At 48.2% G+C, this 19,134-nt stretch overlaps 1 non-coding gene across 1 annotated transcript; it reads left to right on the top strand.

Moving 5' to 3' along the window:
* Positions 1 to 1,766: 1,766 nt before the first annotated feature.
* LOC120653121 lies at positions 1,767 to 1,875 on the top strand. Its single transcript, XR_005666804.1, has one exon. It is a non-coding gene; the product is annotated as a small nucleolar RNA R71 (small nucleolar RNA).
* Positions 1,876 to 19,134: the final 17,259 nt, after the last annotated feature.

Raw genomic sequence — 19,134 nt, 5'->3', positions numbered from 1 at the left:
GGCCAGATGCTTCCTCAACGGTTATGAACTTTGGAAATACGGTGCACGGCCAAAAGTTTGCTCGAAAAGATGTCCAAACTATTTTTCCCAAAGGATTTTAAAACTCAGAAAATATTTTTGGTCTTTTTGTAAAAAGGAAAAGTGCTAGAAAAAATTCCAGCATGCAGAAAACAATTTTGAAAATTTCAAACATGCAGTGGAGAAAAATAAATAAGGTGCAAAGAAAATGTTGAAAAGTGGATGAAACAAACATGAGATAAATACCAATTTACCTTTGGCAAGGGCGCGTCATTTAAAGTCCGACGTGCACGACTTTTCTCCATCATTCTTACCATTCGTCGGCTCGTCCTGGAGAACTGGACAAGGCCGAACTCTCGACCTTCTGCCACACCTTCTTTTCCTTCTTCTTTCTTTTAGGTGCGGAGGGTCATTGTCCTGGCTGGGGTTCTAGTGCACCCCAGAGTGCTTGCCCTTCACTGCCTTGTTGGATCATGAAGCACTGCTCTTCCTTCTTCTTGAACCTGAAAAACATATCCTCCCTTCCGACACGAAAACGGATTTCTCCCTTTCCGACATCGATCCTTGACTTGGCAGATCTTAGAAAAGGTCGCCGAAGTACGAGATCGACTCCGATGTCGCCCTCCATATCCATTACCTCAAAGTCGGCAAGGACGAAGGAGTCTTGTACTCGTACGAAAACGTGTTCGGCTATCCCTTCGGGATACCGAATGGTTGAATCTGCAAGCTGTACGAGCATAGTTGTTGGGGAAAGAGCAGGATATTCAAGTGCTTCATATATTACCTTGGGCATTATATTCACGCTTGACCCCAGATCGCATAGGCATCGCTCGAAGTGTTTGATGTAGATCGAGCAGCTGATCATGGGGACCCCTGGATCCTCTTGCACCGCTGCCACCATGCCATCCCAAACGTCGTTCCTTGGGGGATAGTACCTACCTGCATGGTTATTGCATGGTGGCCTCCGGGACGACTTACCCCGTCCGGTAGACACCATGCTGACATTTTCAACGGGAGACTCGGGTTGCCTCGGGGATCTTCCCGCTCTCAACAGTAGGTAACGAAGCAGCAATTTGTGCAAGCTGGGTTTCGATCATTTTGTTAACTGGTTTTTAAGAGTAGAAGACAAAGCTTCAAGCTTAACATTTAAACTTTCCAGGGATTTATCATTGGCCAAAAACTTTTTATTTATATTTTCATTGATTTTAACTTGGCCAAGAACAAGTTCTCTCAAGGGAGGTTGGTTTGAATTGAAATTCGAATTATAAGAAGGATTGTAGTTATTACCTCCCTGAAAAGGTGGACGTGGCTGGTTCCACCCCTGGCCTCCTTGTTGTGGACGGTACCCGTTGTTGTTATTGTTGAGGTAGGCGCAGTTTTCACGAATTTCGTGGCAGTCGTTCCCCGAGTGTCCTTCATTACCACAGACTTCGCACGTGAAGTGCGATTCCATGGCACGAGCATAGTTTTCTCTATGCTTCTTGAATTCGGCCCTTTCGCCAAGATGCTTCAGTAGGAGGTCCAATTTGGCAACGATCATATCCGTCTCCTTGATGATATGTGTGCCCTTGGTGCGGGGTTGGAGTCATTCATCGCTCCACCCCTGATTGGAGACCATCTTCTCGACCAATGCTTTTGCTTTGGTGATAGTCAGGTCGAGGAAGGCTCCTCCAGCAGCAACATCAATGTTGGCTCGAGATGTCGTTGTGAGCCCATTGTAGAAGCTTTGCAGGACGAGCCACTTGTCCATGCCATGATGAGGACAGGCCAGGATGTATTCCTGCAACCTCTCCCAAGCTTCTGGGATGGATTCCATCCCTGTCTGCTGGAAACTTGAAATTCTCCCGCGCAGGGCATTTGTTTTGCCCAGCGGGAAGAATTTTGCGAGGAATGCCTTGGAGCATTTGGCCCAGGTGTCGGTGTCCTTTTCTTTATAAAACCACTATTTTGCCTTCCCCAGGAGGGAAAAGGGAAACAGACGAAGCTTGACAACGTCGGCGGCGACACCCTGTATGACAATGGTGTCGCAGAGCTCCAGAAATTTCTGCAAATGTGCATTTGCGTCCTCATTTGGCTTGCCACAGAATGGGCTAGCCTGTACCATGTTGATGAGGCTTGATTTGAGCTCGAAGTTCACATCCCCGACATTGATGTTGGGGCCAGTGGCCACATTGTCGGTGGAGGGGACGGAAAACTCGCGGAGAGTCTTTTCAGCCATAGCCTCAAGAACGAGTGGTGCTTCCGAAATGGGTTCCTGTGCCGGGAGGATAGCGAGAGGAGGAATGATGTGAGGTCATGCCCTTCTCACGAGCCTCTCTGGATTGTCTGTGTAGTTTTCTGGCAGGGAGAAACCGGTCATACACTACCCCTGTCTTTTTTCAAATAAAAAAAGAAGACATAAAGTGACATTAGCCTGAAAGAGTAAAGACTATATCCTGAGTACAAGGTCTAAGTTAATATCAGCACAATATCTTTGTTCACATGCCATCCCTGGCAACGGCGCCAGAAATGCTTGTTGACATTTCTTAGCGCAATCACTAGGAATGGTTAATCCTTAGCAACAGCGCCAGAAATGCCTGTTGGTAGTCCTTAGTGCAATCACTAGAAATGAGGGCGCCGAACCCATCCTAGCAACTGCACCCAAGGGGTGCCACTCTCGTGGTATAATCAATATGATTACAGATGGATCCGCAAGCGCACAGATATACCATTGTAGCATTTCACCCGGAGAGTAAGGGTATCGTTATTTATTTGTGTCCCAAAGGACGGCAGCGGCAAAGGTATTGTACTCAACATTAACCATGACATTGTGCCTCAAGCAATAGGCAATACTCGAACATTGGTAAGTACAGATAAAGAATGAGCAAGGGTAATGTGACACAGCACACATTCACACTCCAAGAGGAAGGAATAAAGGAGAGAAACTATAAAACAAAGAACTACTCTATCCTACGTTAAGTCAGCTGGAGCTTAGGCTAGGTTAGGTGTCCTAGTGCGTCTATCCAAAGCTGGGGTAATGTTAGATCATGGTTAGGACTGCAGGTGCCAGGAAAATGGGATAGCGGGGAGAAGGTCCCGCACCGGAGTACATCCAGTTCCGTTACCTCTTTGCATGAACTCCTACACCGAACCCGAACATCAGGGAGTACGCTAATGCAACACCGCTGTTACGCCGGACAGACAGGGCTGTCACCACCTACCATCTACCCCAGTCACACCATGAAGCACGGTCATATCCGAAGGATCCCGCATACCCGAGCACCACGCTTGTGTATGAAGTCACTACTCTAGTGCCCCCAGGTCTCCCACCCTTCGGATGGACGAGTAAAACACTAGAGCAAGCCCGAAAGCACAACAAACCTCTATCCGTACCCGGATCATCTGGCCTAACCAAGACCGTAGCATAACTTATGAACGAACTAAGCATGGATTGATAAACTATCAAGATAGAAAAGCAACCATGGCAAAACTCTATATTATGAATAGAAGTCTGACAAGTCGGATACAAAGCCATACCAGGAGCTGAGGATTGCTCAACGACCCCGAGGACGACTTGCTCGCTAAAGAGAACTAGCCTAGCTCCACTACCTAGCTAAAAGAGCAAGAGAGAGGAGAGCCTTCTTGGAGAGAATGGAATGAAGTGTGTGTGTGTGTGTGTGTGTGTGTGTGTGTGTGTGTTGAGGGGGGTGGAGAAGAGGCCTATTTATAGCTCTAGAGGTTGGTTTCCCGCCAACGCACAAATGGAAGGTGATCAGGTGCCTTGGCAGCCACTCCTCCTCGAAGTGCACCTGGACGGGAACCAGGCCAGGTTCGACCGACCCAGGGGGTCGGCCGACCCCACCTGGCAGCCTCTCGGCCAGATCTTCTCCTGGATGGTATATTCTTAGATCCTTATCCTTATCCTCTGGTGCATCTTGCGTGGAGGCCCCGTTTCCTCTGACATGTGGGCCCTCTTTGTAAGGGTGTGACGCCGGATGCAATATTCTGCGTAGTTGTATGGCGTCTGCTGCGTGTTTTTGTCTTATTACGCTCCTGCTCATCTGAAATGTACAAAACTCGAAAACAACTGTGGAGCGAGGTTAGTGATACAAATATGTGAGTAAGGCATGTAGTTTTCCTTTATTATTGAGTATAGTTGACGGGTGAAAATGGCACTTAATGTAACACCCGGTTTATAAAAGAACATAAACCGAGCAATCATATACGTGCCAGGATCAAGTCACACGTATATACAACAGAATGAACAGTATATCATAGCACATATCACGTAAAAAGACATAATAAAGCGAATACGAATGTTATTTATTACAATAATGACAAGAATGTCTGATACAGCGGAAGCGAAGTACAAAATACGGTAAAAGCTCTCCGAAGCTGAAGCAGGGCGCCACAGGGACGTCGACTGGGAGACGAACACCTAGAAGTCCTCGTAGTCCTGGTAGCGCTGGACGAACTCCCTCGTGTCGGCAGGAACTGAGCAGCAGTAGCGTAGCCAAGAGGAAAAAGTAGAGAAGAGACAAGGGTGAGTACACAACTTGTACTCAACAAGTATAGCACAAACTATGAGGCTCTAGGCTGGCTGACTCAACTGCATTAGCTTTTAAGTGTTGGCAAAATTTTATTAAAGCTATTTACTACGAGTTGATGAATTACCATTAACCCAGTTACATAGTAATTAATCAAGTTTAGTCATGATACTACTGAGAACCAAAACCAAGACCAAGCCACCAAGGTAAACCCCGAGAAGCACCTCCCTCGTCGGAAGGAGATAACTTCACTAATCAAAAGGAGGATCTGGGCCGCTCATAACCGTGAGCACGGCTAGTATACCAGTTTTACACTCTGCAGAGGTTGCACATCTTTACCCACAAGTCGTGAGCTACGCCAGTTGTTCATCACACTTCCTTAGGTGAGATGGCCAGCGACTCACTACGAGGCCTTTAAAAAGAATCTCGTTGGTAAGGCGTAACCGCGAGAGTTAGGTCGGCGACAATGGGGCCCACCTCCAGGGGTACAAGCACAGGAGCGCAATCCAAGCACAGACCAAGCCGGAGGAGCAGGGACCATTGAAGCTTACTACTCTTGCCCCGCAGGTAAGTTACTCCAAACCAAAAAGATCTAATTATTACGCCAAGTCTATCCCATTCTAGCCTTGTGGTAGTGCTGTTGTCCCAGGTTGTCGCTCTATGAACCGGTCCTTATGGAGAGTGGCCAACCAAGCACTAAGCACCGTGCTGGCCCCCTAAACCATGTTTCTACAAAAACCATTTTTTAACGAGACGTGAGCCACTCATCCACACAGAGGGCCACTCTCAGAATTAAGTTCAAGTAAACCATTAATCAAATTAATTAAAAAGGACCAGAGTGTGTTGTAGCGCAGCAACCTAGCACAACTAACCAAAATGCAACCCAAAGGTATATATAAAGGATATAAAGTGGCTAGGACAGTCCTTATAGGCATACAGTATTAAAATGCAGTATGAAATTGTATTTAAAGGTGATGGGTTGTTCATGTTATACTTGCCTTCCTCGTACTGCTCCTGCTGCTGCTCAAAGTGCTCCGAAGACGGCTGCTCCGGGTACTGGTACTGGGGCTCCTCAGGTAGCTCAGCGTCTACTCACGAACACATGGCCAAAACGATGCACAGGAATAAACATACAAGCAAACGCTAACAAAAACTAAGAAACAGTACATCAATACATAAAAACAGCGCACTAAACTACTCTAATACTGTTCTACGCGTTACAACGATCGCGTGGACATAAAGAACGCCTAAAACGGAGCTAAAATGTGAAAACTAGAGCTAAAACAAGGTCCAGGGGCTTTTCTGTAAGAAAAACTAAGTTTCTGGGGGTTTTCTGCAAAAACTGAGGACTAAAACATAATTAACCATTAAATCTAGGGGCTAACATGCAAAAGGCCAGGTGCTGGACGGCGGGTTCAAAAACTAAAAAGATCAGGGTTCAAAACATAAAAACCAGGACTGAACTGTAAATATTTTGAACATGGGTGGACTGCGGGTTGAATCAGGGAAAAGTCCGGGGCTCTTTAGCAAAAAGTCGAGGCCGAACCGGTATCTACGCGTCTGGGCCATTGGATCTTGATCTCGTGGCTCAGCGCGGTTTTGGATTTAGATCTAATCTGATCCGTAGATTACGGATCGGACGGCTGGGACTTGTTTGGGCGCGGGCTGGCGGCGCAAACCGCCGGAGCAGAGCTCCGCGGCGGCGAGCTCGCCGGAGCTGGCCTTCCGGCCGCTACAGGGGCTCGTTTGCGTCGGGGAAAGACCGTGGAGCATGCCCGCGGCACGCGTAAAACAACTGGGCCAAAAGCGGAGCATGGGGACGCCCTGGGCGGCGGTTGCTGCGCGGGCGGCGACCCTACGCGACGGGGCTCGCCGGCGCGCGAGATTCAAGCCTTGCTGTAAGCTATGCGTGCGTGCAAAGGGCGCGGGAGGTTCCTGTGTAGCACGGGCAACTATTGTGGGTTTCGTGGGGGGGCCAAACGAGGCTGCAGCGAGTCCGCCATGGCGAACCGCGGGGCTGCGCAGCAGCGGAACTCCGGTGAACGGCGTCCCGGTCGCTGCAAGGGCTACGGCCTACCTAACCTGGCGCAAAAGGGCAAGGGAGGGGCACTGGTTCTTACTGAGGGTTCAGCTTGGCCGGAGAAGGAGCGCAGCGTCGACGGCGATGCTGACCGGCGGCGAGGCGGGAGCAGAGCTCGTGGTCCCGCCGGCGTAGGGCTCCCCAGGGCTCCCAGTCGCCACGAATCGGTTCACAGGGGTCCTGCAGAGATGCCGCGGGGGATCAGGGGTGCAGGAGTCGCCGGTGGCGAGGGAATTGGGGCGGCGGCGCTCGCTTACCTGCGGCGGTGCAGAGGTTCTGCGGGGAGGGGAAAAACTGTCGCTAGGGTTTAGGGCGGCAGAGGTGGGGTGCAGCGGGGGTCCGTGGGGCGTTAAATAAATGCCAGCGGGGATCCTGGGAGGGCGTGCCCCGATGGTAACCCCGCCGAGATTTGCGGGCGAAGGGCGCGGCCGTTGCGCGGCGAGCGCTGCGCGGGGGAGAAGAACCTGCCAGTGGGGCCGGCCTGGCAGCGGGTGAGACGGGGAGTGCGTGCGGGCCGGGCGCGAGGCGGAGGCAGGCCGCGGGGCAGGCCGTGCGTCGCGGGACTGGGCCGAAGCGGGTTTTGGTGTGGGAGCGGGTTGGGCTGCTCGCGAGCGGGCCCGGGGAGGGAAAGGAAAAAGTGGGCCGGGCTGGGTTGAGTTTGGCTTCGAGTTGGGCTGGGGTTCTCCTGGGTTTTGGGCTTTCTTTCCTTTTTCTTCTTCTATTTCTTTTCCTACTCTTCTCCTTTCTAAATCTAATTCAAGCAAAGTTTGAATTCAAATTTGAATTTGAATTCAAACCACACTCAAATAAAATTATGCACCAGCATGAATGCAACAAAAATTTAAACCTATGATAAATTTTAATTAATTAAGGAACAAAAATTAGATTAAATGCCAACTGAACACAATAAACCTTAGAAAATTAAATAAAGCCAATTAAATTTATTAATAAATACTGAAATTTAAATTAGGGTGTTACAGACCCTACCCCCTTAAAGAAATCTCGTCCCCGAGATTTAGCTGGGCTGGCTAGCAAAGAGATCTGGATATGTCTTCTTCAACTCCTCTTCTCGCTCCCAAGTAGCCTCAGCTTCACTGTGATGACTCCACTGAACTCTGCACATCTTGATGCGCTTGTTCCGAGTAACCCTCTCTGATGTCTCCAGAATCTTCACCGGATGCTCAGTATATGTCAGATCTTCCTGGACATCTACTCCATCCAGGGGTGCCTGCTCCTCGGGTACTCGCAAACACCTCTTCAGCTGAGATATATGAAAGACATCATGAACTCCTGAGAGACTGAGAGGTAACTCCAGGCGATAAGCAACTTCGCCTTTCCGCTCTAGCACCTTGAATGGCCCCACATACCGAGGTGCTAACTTTCCCTTGACATTAAATCTGCGGATTCCTCTCATCGGAGACACCTTCAGATATACATAATCACCGACACTGAAAGTCAGATCCCTCCGTTTGCCATCTGCATAGCTCTTCTGTCTGCTCTGTGCAATCCTCAGATTTTCCCGCACAGCCTGAACCATCTGCTCTGCATCATCTATGATCTCAGGACCAAAGAGCTGATTCTCACCGATCTGATCCCAATAGAGAGGAGTTCTACACTTTCTGCCATACAATGCCTCAAAGGGTGACTTCTTCAGACTGGCCTGATAGCTGTTGTTATACGAAAACTCAGCAAATGACAGGCACTTATCCCAACTAGTACCGTACTGAATAGCACAAGCTCTCAGCATATCCTCCAACACTTGGTTGGTTCTCTCTGTCTGCCCATCTGTCTGAGGGTGATAAGCTGTACTGAAACGCAGCTTCGTATCCAACGAATCATGGAGCTGCTCCCAGAACCGAGAAGTGAACTGAGACCCTCTGTCAGATATGATCTTCTTCGGCACACCATGCAAGCAGACAATCCGAGAGATGTACAACTCCGCAAGTCTAGCACCGGAGTAAGTAGTGTTCACTGGAATGAAGTGAGCAACCTTCGTCAGACGATCCACTACTACCCAAATGGAGTTGTACCCTTTCTGAGTACGAGGCAATCCAACGATGAAGTCCATAGTGATTTCCTCCCATTTCCACTCTGGAATCTTCAAAGGCTGTAACAGACCTGCTGGCCTCTGATGCTCAGCCTTGACACGCTGACAGGTGTCACAAATAGCCACGTACTCCGCCACTGAACGCTTCATCCCATACCACCAGAAGCGTTCCTTCAGATCATAGTACATCTTCGTGCTGCCCGGATGAATAGAGTAAGCTGTATCATGGGCCTCACTCAGAATCAACTTCCGGAGATCATGCACATCAGGCACGCAGATCCGGTTCTTGTACCACAAGGTACCCTGATCATCCTCTCTGAAATGAGGAGCCTTGCCCTTCTTGAGCAACTCACGAATCTCCTGCAGCTTCTCATCATCTTTCTGATGCTGCCTGATCTCTGACTCTAGAGTCGGTACTGCCTCAAAAGTTGCACTGGAAGTATGATGCAAGAAACCCAGACTCAACTGCTCGAACTCCTCGCATAACTCTGGAGGCATCTGGAAAGCCACGGCCATGTTGACATAACTTCTTCTGCTCAGAGCATCTGCTACAACATTGGCCTTGCCCGGATGATAGTGAATCTCCAGGTCATAGTCCTTGACTAACTCTAGCCATCTTCTCTGCCGCATGTTCAGCTCATTCTGCGTGAAAATGTACTTGAGGCTCTTGTGATCAGTGTAGATATCACACCGCTGCCCATACAAGTAATGCCTCCAAATCTTCAGAGCATGCACAACTGCGGCTAACTCAAGATCATGAGTAGGATAATTCAGCTCATGCCGACGTAACTGCCGTGAAGCATAAGCTATCACTCTGCCCTCCTGCATCAGAACACACCCAAGACCATCCTTCGAAGCATCACAATATACCGTGAACCTCTTCGTCTGGTCTGGCAGAGTCAGGACTGGCGCCGTTGTCAACCTCTTTTTCAGCTCATCAAAGGCCATCTGGCGCTCATCAGTCCACACGAAAGCCACATTTTTCTCTAGCAAGGAAGTCAAAGGCTTCGCGATCTTGGAGAAATTCTCAATGAACCTCCGATAATATCCTGCTAAGCCCAAGAAAGATCTGACTTCCTTCACCGTCTGCGGTGTCTCCCACTCTAGCACATCCTTCACCTTGCTCGGATCAACAGCAATGCCTCCCTGAGAGATAACATGACCAAGGAATGGAACCTCGTCAATCCAGAACTCGCACTTGCTGAACTTGGCATACAACTGATGCTCTCTCAATCTCTGCAACACGAGCCTCAGATGCTCTTCATGCTCTTCCTCTGTCTTGGAGAAGATCAGAATATCATCAATAAAGATCACCACGAAAACATCCAGATAATCCATGAAGACCATGTTCATCAGATGCATGAAGTAAGCTGGGGCATTAGTCAAGCCGAAGGACATGACTGTATACTCATATAGCCCGTACTTGCAGGTGAATGCCGTCTTCGGAATATCCCCAGGACGGATCCTCAGCTGAAAATAGCCCGAACGAAGATCAATCTTCGAGAATATACGAGCACCTCGAAGCAAATCGAAGAGATCCTCAATACGGGGCAGTGGATGCTTGTTCTTGATAGTGACTGCATTCAGCTCCCGATAATCCACACACATCCTCTTCGAGCCATCCTTCTTATCCACTAGCAGCAATGGAAAAGCCCAAGGAGAGAAGCTGCGACGGATATAGCCCTTGGCTAGCAACTCATCAATAGTCTTCTTAACTTCTTCATGCTCTATAGGTGCCATACGGTAGGGCCGCTTTGCAATAGGAGCTGTGCCAGGCAAGAGATCAATACAAAACTCAATGGCGCGTTCAGGCGGCATACCTGGCAGATCATTCGGAAAGACATCCGGGAATTCAGACACCACGCGAATACCGTCCGTGGGTCTAGCCTCCATCTGATGAAGAAATCCAGAAGGCTCTACTGCACTGATAACAACCTCTTGGCCACTGGAAGCTGATAGCAAGACTGTCCTCTGAGCACAATCTATACGAACTCCCCATTTGGCCAGAGTCTCCATTCCCAGAATGACATCAATGCCCTTGGTGTCTAGCACCATCAGATCAGTACAGAACTCTACTCCCCTCAAAGAAACACTGACTCTCGGGCAGTAAGTGTGAGACCTCAACTATCCTCCCGGTGAAGATACTAACAGGCACCTCTTTAATGTGCTAGTATGAATACCATGATGCTCGACAAAAGACTGAGTAATGAAGGAATGCGTAGCACCAGTATCAAAAAGCACTGTAGCTGGATATGAATTAACCATGAACGTACCAATAACCACGTTGGGAGCCTCGGCCGCTGACTCGGCCGTCACGTGGTTCACCCTGCCCTGTGCTGGCGCCCTGGGCTGAGCTGGGCGCCCCTGCTGTCCCGCCTGCGCCTTCTGGGGGCAAGCGTTGGCGTAGTGCCCCGGCTGGCCGCAGTGAAAGCAGGTGCGAGGAGGTCCCTGAGCCTGCTGTCCGGTAGGAGCTGCCGGACGTGGAGCCTGTGGTGCCGGTGGAGCTGGTGGAGCACGAGCCGGAGGTGCCGGTAACCTCGGGCCCTGACCTGCCTGCTGCTGTCGAGGCGGATACTGCTGCGGTGGCCTCTGCTGGTACTGCTGAGGAGGCCGGTACTGCTGCTGGTACTGCTGGGGCTGCTGGAGTCGAGGACGAGTGTTGCTGCCAGAAGCAACGGGGACAACCTTCCTCTTCTTGTCCTCCATCTCCAGGTGCTTACGCTCAGTGTTGAGCGCACTGTCAACCAGATGGTTGAAGTCGTCGAAGTGGAGGTTGAGCAGCGCGTACTGGAGGTAGTCCTCAAGACCCTCCATGAAGTGCTCCTGCTTCTTACGGTCATCCGCAACCTCGGCAGGGGCGTAGCGTGCCAGCTGAAGAAAGCGATCACGATACTCCGTGACCGACATAGTCCCCTGAATTCACAAAGACAGATAGATATCGGAAGATTAACTCAAGATTCATAAGGATAGAACAAGGGGCATTAGCTCAAAAGAAACCGCTGAATGATTATATTTAAGATTACCTGCTTCAGTGCAAGGAACTCCTTCTGCTTCATCTTCATAACGCCCGCGGGGATGTTGTGGCTGCGAAAGCGCTCCCTGAACTGGAGCCAAGTGAGAGACTCGTGGTCATGAACTGGGTGGGACTCCCACCAGTCCAAAGCTGCACCTCGCAGCTGTCCTGCTGCGTACAAGACGCGCTCACGGTCATCGCACTGGGCGATGTCCAGCTGACGCTCCACTTTACGGAGCCAGTCATCAGCCTGAAGAGGGTCGGACGTGTGAGAGAACGTCGGCGGGTGACCCCTCAGGAACTCAGCACGCCTGTCGCGAGGCTGCGGCGGCGGAGGAGGCGGAGGCTGAGTGTGAGCGTGCTGAAGAGCCTGAACCGTGTTGTTCAGGGTAGCCATCATCTGCATCTGGAGCTGGAAGTACTGCTCCGGAGTCAAGGGCGGAGGCATCGGGATCCCAGTACCCTGGTTGTTCTGACCCTGCTGCTGGCCAGAACCGGAACCGGTGCTCCTGGTGTTCACCATCTGATTTGAACAAAAGATTTCACGAGTAAGGATATTGCAGGAATAAACTCAGATGGATATGATAACTCTTTGCGGAAAAAGACTCAGCCATGATAAAGTAGGCAGGATAGAGTTGACTGTTTTACCCCCCAACGATCTAACTCGTTTTATTAATTAGTTAACTTTTACATCTAAGTGATTTAATCAAATTTAAACTACTAAGCTATGCAATCAGTCAAAAATCCAAATCAAACATGTAGCATAATAACAAGCAGACAATTTTCACGACTTAGCCGAGTTTAGCAAAAGACTCGACTAACACAACGCGTCGCAGATCGTGCTATCGTATTATTATAAAAGGGTCACCTAGCTATGCTCATGGTGGTCAGATGACTGATTCAGGCCAAAATATACGAAACTATTCTTCAGAGAGAGAAATCAAGGCAAGAAGGGTAAAAAGTCAAAGAAGTCAAGGGGTATAATAGTAAAATAGTTTCAGCAGACAAGGATTGGTGAGAAGAAGTCCTAAAACTCGACCAGTTCTATCTAGGCTTCGTCCTACAGTCGATATGGCTTTGATACCACTCTGTAACACCCGGTTTATAAAAGAACATAAACCGAGCAATCATATACGTGCCAGGATCAAGTCACACGTATATACAACAGAATGAACAGTATATCATAGCACATATCACGTAAAAAGACATAATAAAGCGAATACGAATGTTATTTATTACAATAATGACAAGAATGTCTGATACAGCGGAAGCGAAGTACAAAATACGGTAAAAGCTCTCCGAAGCTGAAGCAGGGCGCCACAGGGACGTCGACTGGGAGACGAACACCTAGAAGTCCTCGTAGTCCTGGTAGCGCTGGACGAACTCCCTCGTGTCGGCAGGAACTGAGCAGCAGTAGCGTAGCCAAGAGGAAAAAGTAGAGAAGAGACAAGGGTGAGTACACAACTTGTACTCAACAAGTATAGCACAAACTATGAGGCTCTAGGCTGGCTGACTCAACTGCATTAGCTTTTAAGTGTTGGCAAAATTTTATTAAAGCTATTTACTACGAGTTGATGAATTACCATTAACCCAGTTACATAGTAATTAATCAAGTTTAGTCATGATACTACTGAGAACCAAAACCAAGACCAAGCCACCAAGGTAAACCCCGAGAAGCACCTCCCTCGTCGGAAGGAGATAACTTCACTAATCAAAAGGAGGATCTGGGCCGCTCATAACCGTGAGCACGGCTAGTATACCAGTTTTACACTCTGCAGAGGTTGCACATCCTTACCCACAAGTCGTGAGCTACACCAGTTGTTCATCACACTTCCTTAGGTGAGATGGCCAGCGACTCACTACGAGGCCTTTAAAAAGAATCTCGTTGGTAAGGCGTAACCGCGAGAGTTAGGTCGACGTCCCTGTGGCGCCCTGCTTCAGCTTTGGAGAGCTTTTACCGTATTTTGTACTTCGCTTCCGCTGTATCAGACATTTTTGTCATTATTGTGATAAATGACATTCGTATTCGCTTTATTATGTCTTTTTACGTGATATGTGCTATGATATACTGTTCATTCTGTTGTATATACGTGTGACTTGATCCTGGCACGTATATGATTGCTCGGTTTATGTTCTTTTATAAACCGGGTGTTACACTTAAGCACCGTCAACACGCTGCACTGGGCATCATCAAGCGGCGCTCCCAGCATAAGGCGTGCTACCGGGCCCACACCTCGCTCATCCACTTATCGACCATCATAGCCCAGCACTCAGCCTTCCCGGCGCACCAGTTCGGGATCACCTACATGTAATCAGGTGTATGTCATATTGGAATCTCAAATTCACAAAAAATGAGTAGAGATGTTCTTGATTTACCTTCGAGTATTGATCCGGCCTGAGAAAGAGTTCCCGAGTGGGTCCTTTCTTGATTGACCTTTTCTCGTAATCGGCAATGTATCGGACATTGGCCTGAACGCGTGACTCGTAGTGCATGTCCTTCACTTGTTTGTAGCAGGCTTTGTTAGCCACTTGATTTGCCCTGGCCTCATGACCTGGAGCGCACCTGTAGAAATCCTGCATATCGGACCGATACTTGCACTAAGTATTCCAAGAATTTAAAGTCCATCCGATATAATGACCAATGTAGTGCCACGATTACTTACCCACAATTCCCTGACCACCCGCCTCGCCTTGGTGCCGAAATTCCTCTCTTCACGATCATCTGTATCTGCGACGGCCATGTAGTGGTCCCACGTGTACCCCCTGACCCCGGCAAGCTCCACGAGGCCAGGGAAGTGCTCCCTGCATAGAGCACCGAGGATGCCATTGGGCATCCGGTTGTGGGCACCTCCAGACATTATCACCCAATTCCTACAAATATGTTCAAGAGAAAGTATTAGTTTGTATTGTGATTTTGAAAATATCAAATGAAAAAGAATTGATAACATCACATGTTACTTACCGAGGCCCTGCGGGTCGAATAATCAGCCTTCTCTCTAGCGGTATCGGCTGAGGCGGGAGTGTCGACGGTCCTCGTAACCACACCCGCGTACCCCCTGCTGTCTGCTCGTCCTGACCCCCCTCCTCATCATCGTCCTACTCCTCCTGCTCCTCCTCGTGCTCCTCCTCATGCTCCTCCTCGTCCTCCTGCACCTCCTCCTCCTCCTCCTCCTCCTCCGCCTCCGCCTGTACAGGAGAAGGTGTCCTCTCACTCCTCCTCCTCCCCCCTTTCCTCCTCCACCACCTCCTCCAGTACCTCTCCTTCTCCCTCCCCCTCCTCCAGTATGTGTCCCTCCTACACCACGGCTCCCAGACGCCTCTGCTACACTGGACCCCTTAGGACGCGCTCCACCTTTATTCTGATACAAGGAGCTTAGGAAAGACATCTTGCCACCGCATGGCATCTCGATTCAATGACCTGCAATCAAGATGAGTGAACGAATCAGCAAAGATAAACATAGTAATAAATAGTGCAGATGATACTTAGAAAATGATACAAAATAAACAAACAAAATTGGAAAAAGATGTGAATGAACAGAATATTAGTACAAATTAACATAGTATTAAACAATGCGGATCATACATGATTTAGAAATAGTCGTCATGATCGGGAGCCGCTGGATCATAATCCTCATCATCACTATCATCCTCATAACCAGCAGTATCCGAAGGAGGAATGTCGTCTTCACTGTCTCTGCCTAAACGCAGTCGCTCAAGTAATTCTAAGTCATAGACATTTTTGACCTCATCTCCGACCTCAGCCTCGTGGACAACCCTTTCATTGTCTACTTTCATTTCAATCACGTCTATTAAGTCTATCTCGAAACTCCCTTCTAGTCCCTCTTCTTGAACGAACTCTCTGTCATTGTTGTAGTCTTCATTGCTTGGGACTGGTAGTTTGCTATGTGGCGATATCTTGTACACAACATCCCAACCCTTAAGTCATTTGTCGGTTTGGCACGGGTATGAGAGATAATAAACTTGTATGGCCTGTTGAGCCACAATGTAGACATCGTCGCCTGGTAACTTTGAATCCTGTCAAATTTTGACTAGGCCAACTTTGGGTGTATGCCTCGTTAATTTAGGATCGAACCAGTGGCATTTGAATATAACAGGAGTCAGTGGTACGGAACCATAAAACTGGAGTTCGTATATTTCTAATAATCTTCCGTAATAGTCGACCCCATCTTGGCCCGGTATAAAAACTCCTGTATTAGTGGTTCTTCGATTGGGCCGACTCTGCTCATACCCCATTGTGTGGAAGCAGTATTCATTCACATCATAATCGTTAAATGACTTGACCCTATAGCTAAATCCATTGGCAACCTGTCTCAACTCAGCACTCATAGATGAATCGGTCTGGCCCTGCAAGCGCAAGTACCATAGTTCGTCATATTATTCGAACGAAGAAATGAAAGTGGGCTCTGCAATGGACATTACCTTCTGTTTGAACCAAGAAATGAAATCGGGCTGTGAATTCCCCGCACCATTTTTAAGAAGGGCATCCGATTCCTTCGGGGTAGGAGGCCTTGAGTGACACCAGAATTGATGATGAAATTCCCTGTATCAAACATGAGGGGGTGGACTATGCACCCTATGTGTTGGAGGCTGAACAATGGAAACTTGTGATCAGGTTAGACGAGAACTTACCCTATGTATGGTTCCACCTCGGAAAGGTTGGTTAACAAATAAAACATGATATGGCGCCACTCTTCATAGTTCAGAGTCTTGTACCTCGCATCACTTGCACTTCCAAGTTGCCCTCAGAAAATGCTGAGGCTCGATTCATTATTGCCAGCATTTTAACGAGGGGGTGGATTATGCACGCTTGGAAGCTTCTCACCAAAGTATTTAGTTGTGAAGCTTGACACCTCCTATATGCCTCTGCAATGGAAGCTTCGATTTTGCATTTATTTTCACATTTCATTCGAAGAACCTTCTGACATTTCTCGATTGAATAGCACCAACGATTCTGCACAGCCCCCCCCCCCAATCGTGCCTCATACGGGAGGTGCAAAAGCAAATGCTACATCGGATTGAAGAAGGCGGGTGGAAATATCTTCTCAAGCTTACATAGCAACACAGGAGCCATTTTTTCCATGTTCGCAATTACGGCCCGAGATAACTCCTTAGCACAAAGCTGCCGAAAGAAATTGCTCAACTCTGCCAACACTTGCCAGACATGATCGGGGAGGTATCCTCGAACCATCACCGGAAGAAGCCACTCAATCCATATGTGGTAGTCATGACTCTTGAGCCCATTGATTCGCATAGTAGTTAGGTTCACTCCTCTCCTCAGATTCACAGCATACCCATCGGGAAATTGTAACTTTTGGATCCACTCTAGTGCTTCCTTCTTTTGGGCCCTCGTTAGGACGAAGTCGGCACGTGTCTTCTTCCATTGTCTCCCGGGTCCTACAGTCCTCATTTCGTATCTTGGTCTATCGCACAACGTTGCCAGATCCACTCTAGCCTTAACGTTGTCCTTCGTCTTATCTGTGTCCATTACTGTTCCAAAAAGAGACTCACCCCAATTGGAAAGGGGGTCCCTCCGAGTTGGAGGAACCGGAAGAAGCATTGTCACTTTATAGAAAAGAGGCAGAAAAGTTAGAAATCAAAGTTGAACAAAAGCATGGCAATCCAAAGACGGAGGAAAGAAGGGCTTACTCCACGCGGCGACGAATCACCGACGGGGCATTAGAAGGACCCTCATCGGGGCGCTTGGAGCCCGCCATTGCTACAGGAAGACCTAGGGTTTTTGCTGGAAGAAGAAGAAATGAGGCTCTGTAGGTAATGGAGACTTGTTGCCGATACAAGGACGGAAGGTGATATTTATGGCCTAGTCTGGGTTAGTGAAAAGACGAAAGGTGAATCGGTGTGTTGGGTTTGTGTGGACGGAAGGTGAAAGGCCAAGGGCAAAGAAGAGTTTTACCCAGTTGTACGGGGCAAGCCGTATGCATGGAGTACGAGGAATGGCTTTGAACGCTGGTTGGAGTAATTTCGGAACAAAATAAATTATTCCGAAACTGGGGGCCTGTGTTGACACCGTTTTTTGACACGTGTCAAGGAAGGTGATTTTTGTGAAGAGAAGGTGGCCGATTTGGAAGAAACCAAAAGATGCACAGTGTTGGAATCGGCCGATGGAGTCCGTCCGATGGACCAGAGGAATATGACGCGAAGATGCTGATTTGTCCGTTCTGGTGTTCGGCGAATGGATAGTTGCCGATGAAGTCAAGGAAGGAGGTGAGGATCCAGACTGTAATATTTTAAGTAGTTTATCTTTTAGATAGTCTTTTCTTTAGGGTCAAATAATGTTTGCCGTAATCGGCTAGGACTTGATAACGCTAGGCTATATATATCAGTTGTAAGGGACTGGAAAAACTTGATACACATCCAATACAACAAACTTTACAATTACTTTGCACTTTTTCGGCGACTTCGCCTTTTTTCTTCTTTTTTCGACGAGTTCTTTCAAGCTGATCAAGGACACCTCACATTTGAGCGACTTGATTTGCTGGTGAGTTTTTGTTTTACAGAGTATATTTGAGCTTTAGCTACCGGGCGCATCGCTGTGGCTTCGTTCAAATCTATTCGAAAGTTATCGAGTTTATCTAGACTTTGACTTCCGGGAGTATCGCTGTCGTCTCATCTAGATTTATTCACCAATTATCGATATCGGCTAGATTTGTAGGTTTTCCTATGCTTTTTGGCCATTATCATATCTAAAAACATATTAGATCGGCTTTAGGTTTTGGAGTAACACTTTTGTTATCTCAAGAGCCGGTTTAGATCTATTTTTAGCTTCACATCATCTGAGCTACACATTCGTAGTTTAGATCTTGTCATACATACGCGATCGGCTGTTCAAAGCCGGTTTTGTCGTTTAGTGTATCGGCTGATCCTGCTGATACACTCGTTTATTACGTGCTTGCATTTAAATATCTTTTTGTCGTCTATAGCATCGGCAAAGCTTGCCGATACGCCAATCTGAGAGATATTCGGAATCCCAGCCGATACGCTCTCGAATTTGACTTTGTTTTCTCCCTTGTCAATTTTAGGTCAAATTGACTGGCACGCTTGGTTGACTTTTCCGTGCTTGGCGAACACTTGCCCTTGGATTCTAGTGTATTGATTTTTGCGTCAACACATCTTTTGGCATGCTCGGTGGGACCCGAAAACTTCAACATGGTGGATCTTACTGATAAATCTGCAGTTAGTGAAGAAAACCAGATTCCTGTTCCTGAAGATAACCTCAAAGAAGAACAAAAGAAGGAATATGAAGAGCTGGTGGAGAGATTCAAGCGTGAATGCCTCAAATCATACAGCGTCAACAAATCTGGTGAGGTGATCAAGAAGTTTGATCTTCCATCTTTCCATCCATTGACAGAGGCTCAACATGAAAGCAAGATGATAGACACAGTTGGCCAGGCTGTGGCACAAGCCTTCATCA

Source organism: Panicum virgatum, chromosome 9K (assembly GCF_016808335.1).
Source record: "Panicum virgatum strain AP13 chromosome 9K, P.virgatum_v5, whole genome shotgun sequence".
NCBI classification, from domain to species: domain Eukaryota; kingdom Viridiplantae; phylum Streptophyta; class Magnoliopsida; order Poales; family Poaceae; genus Panicum; species Panicum virgatum.
This window is presented reverse-complemented; position numbering and strand designations above follow the sequence as displayed.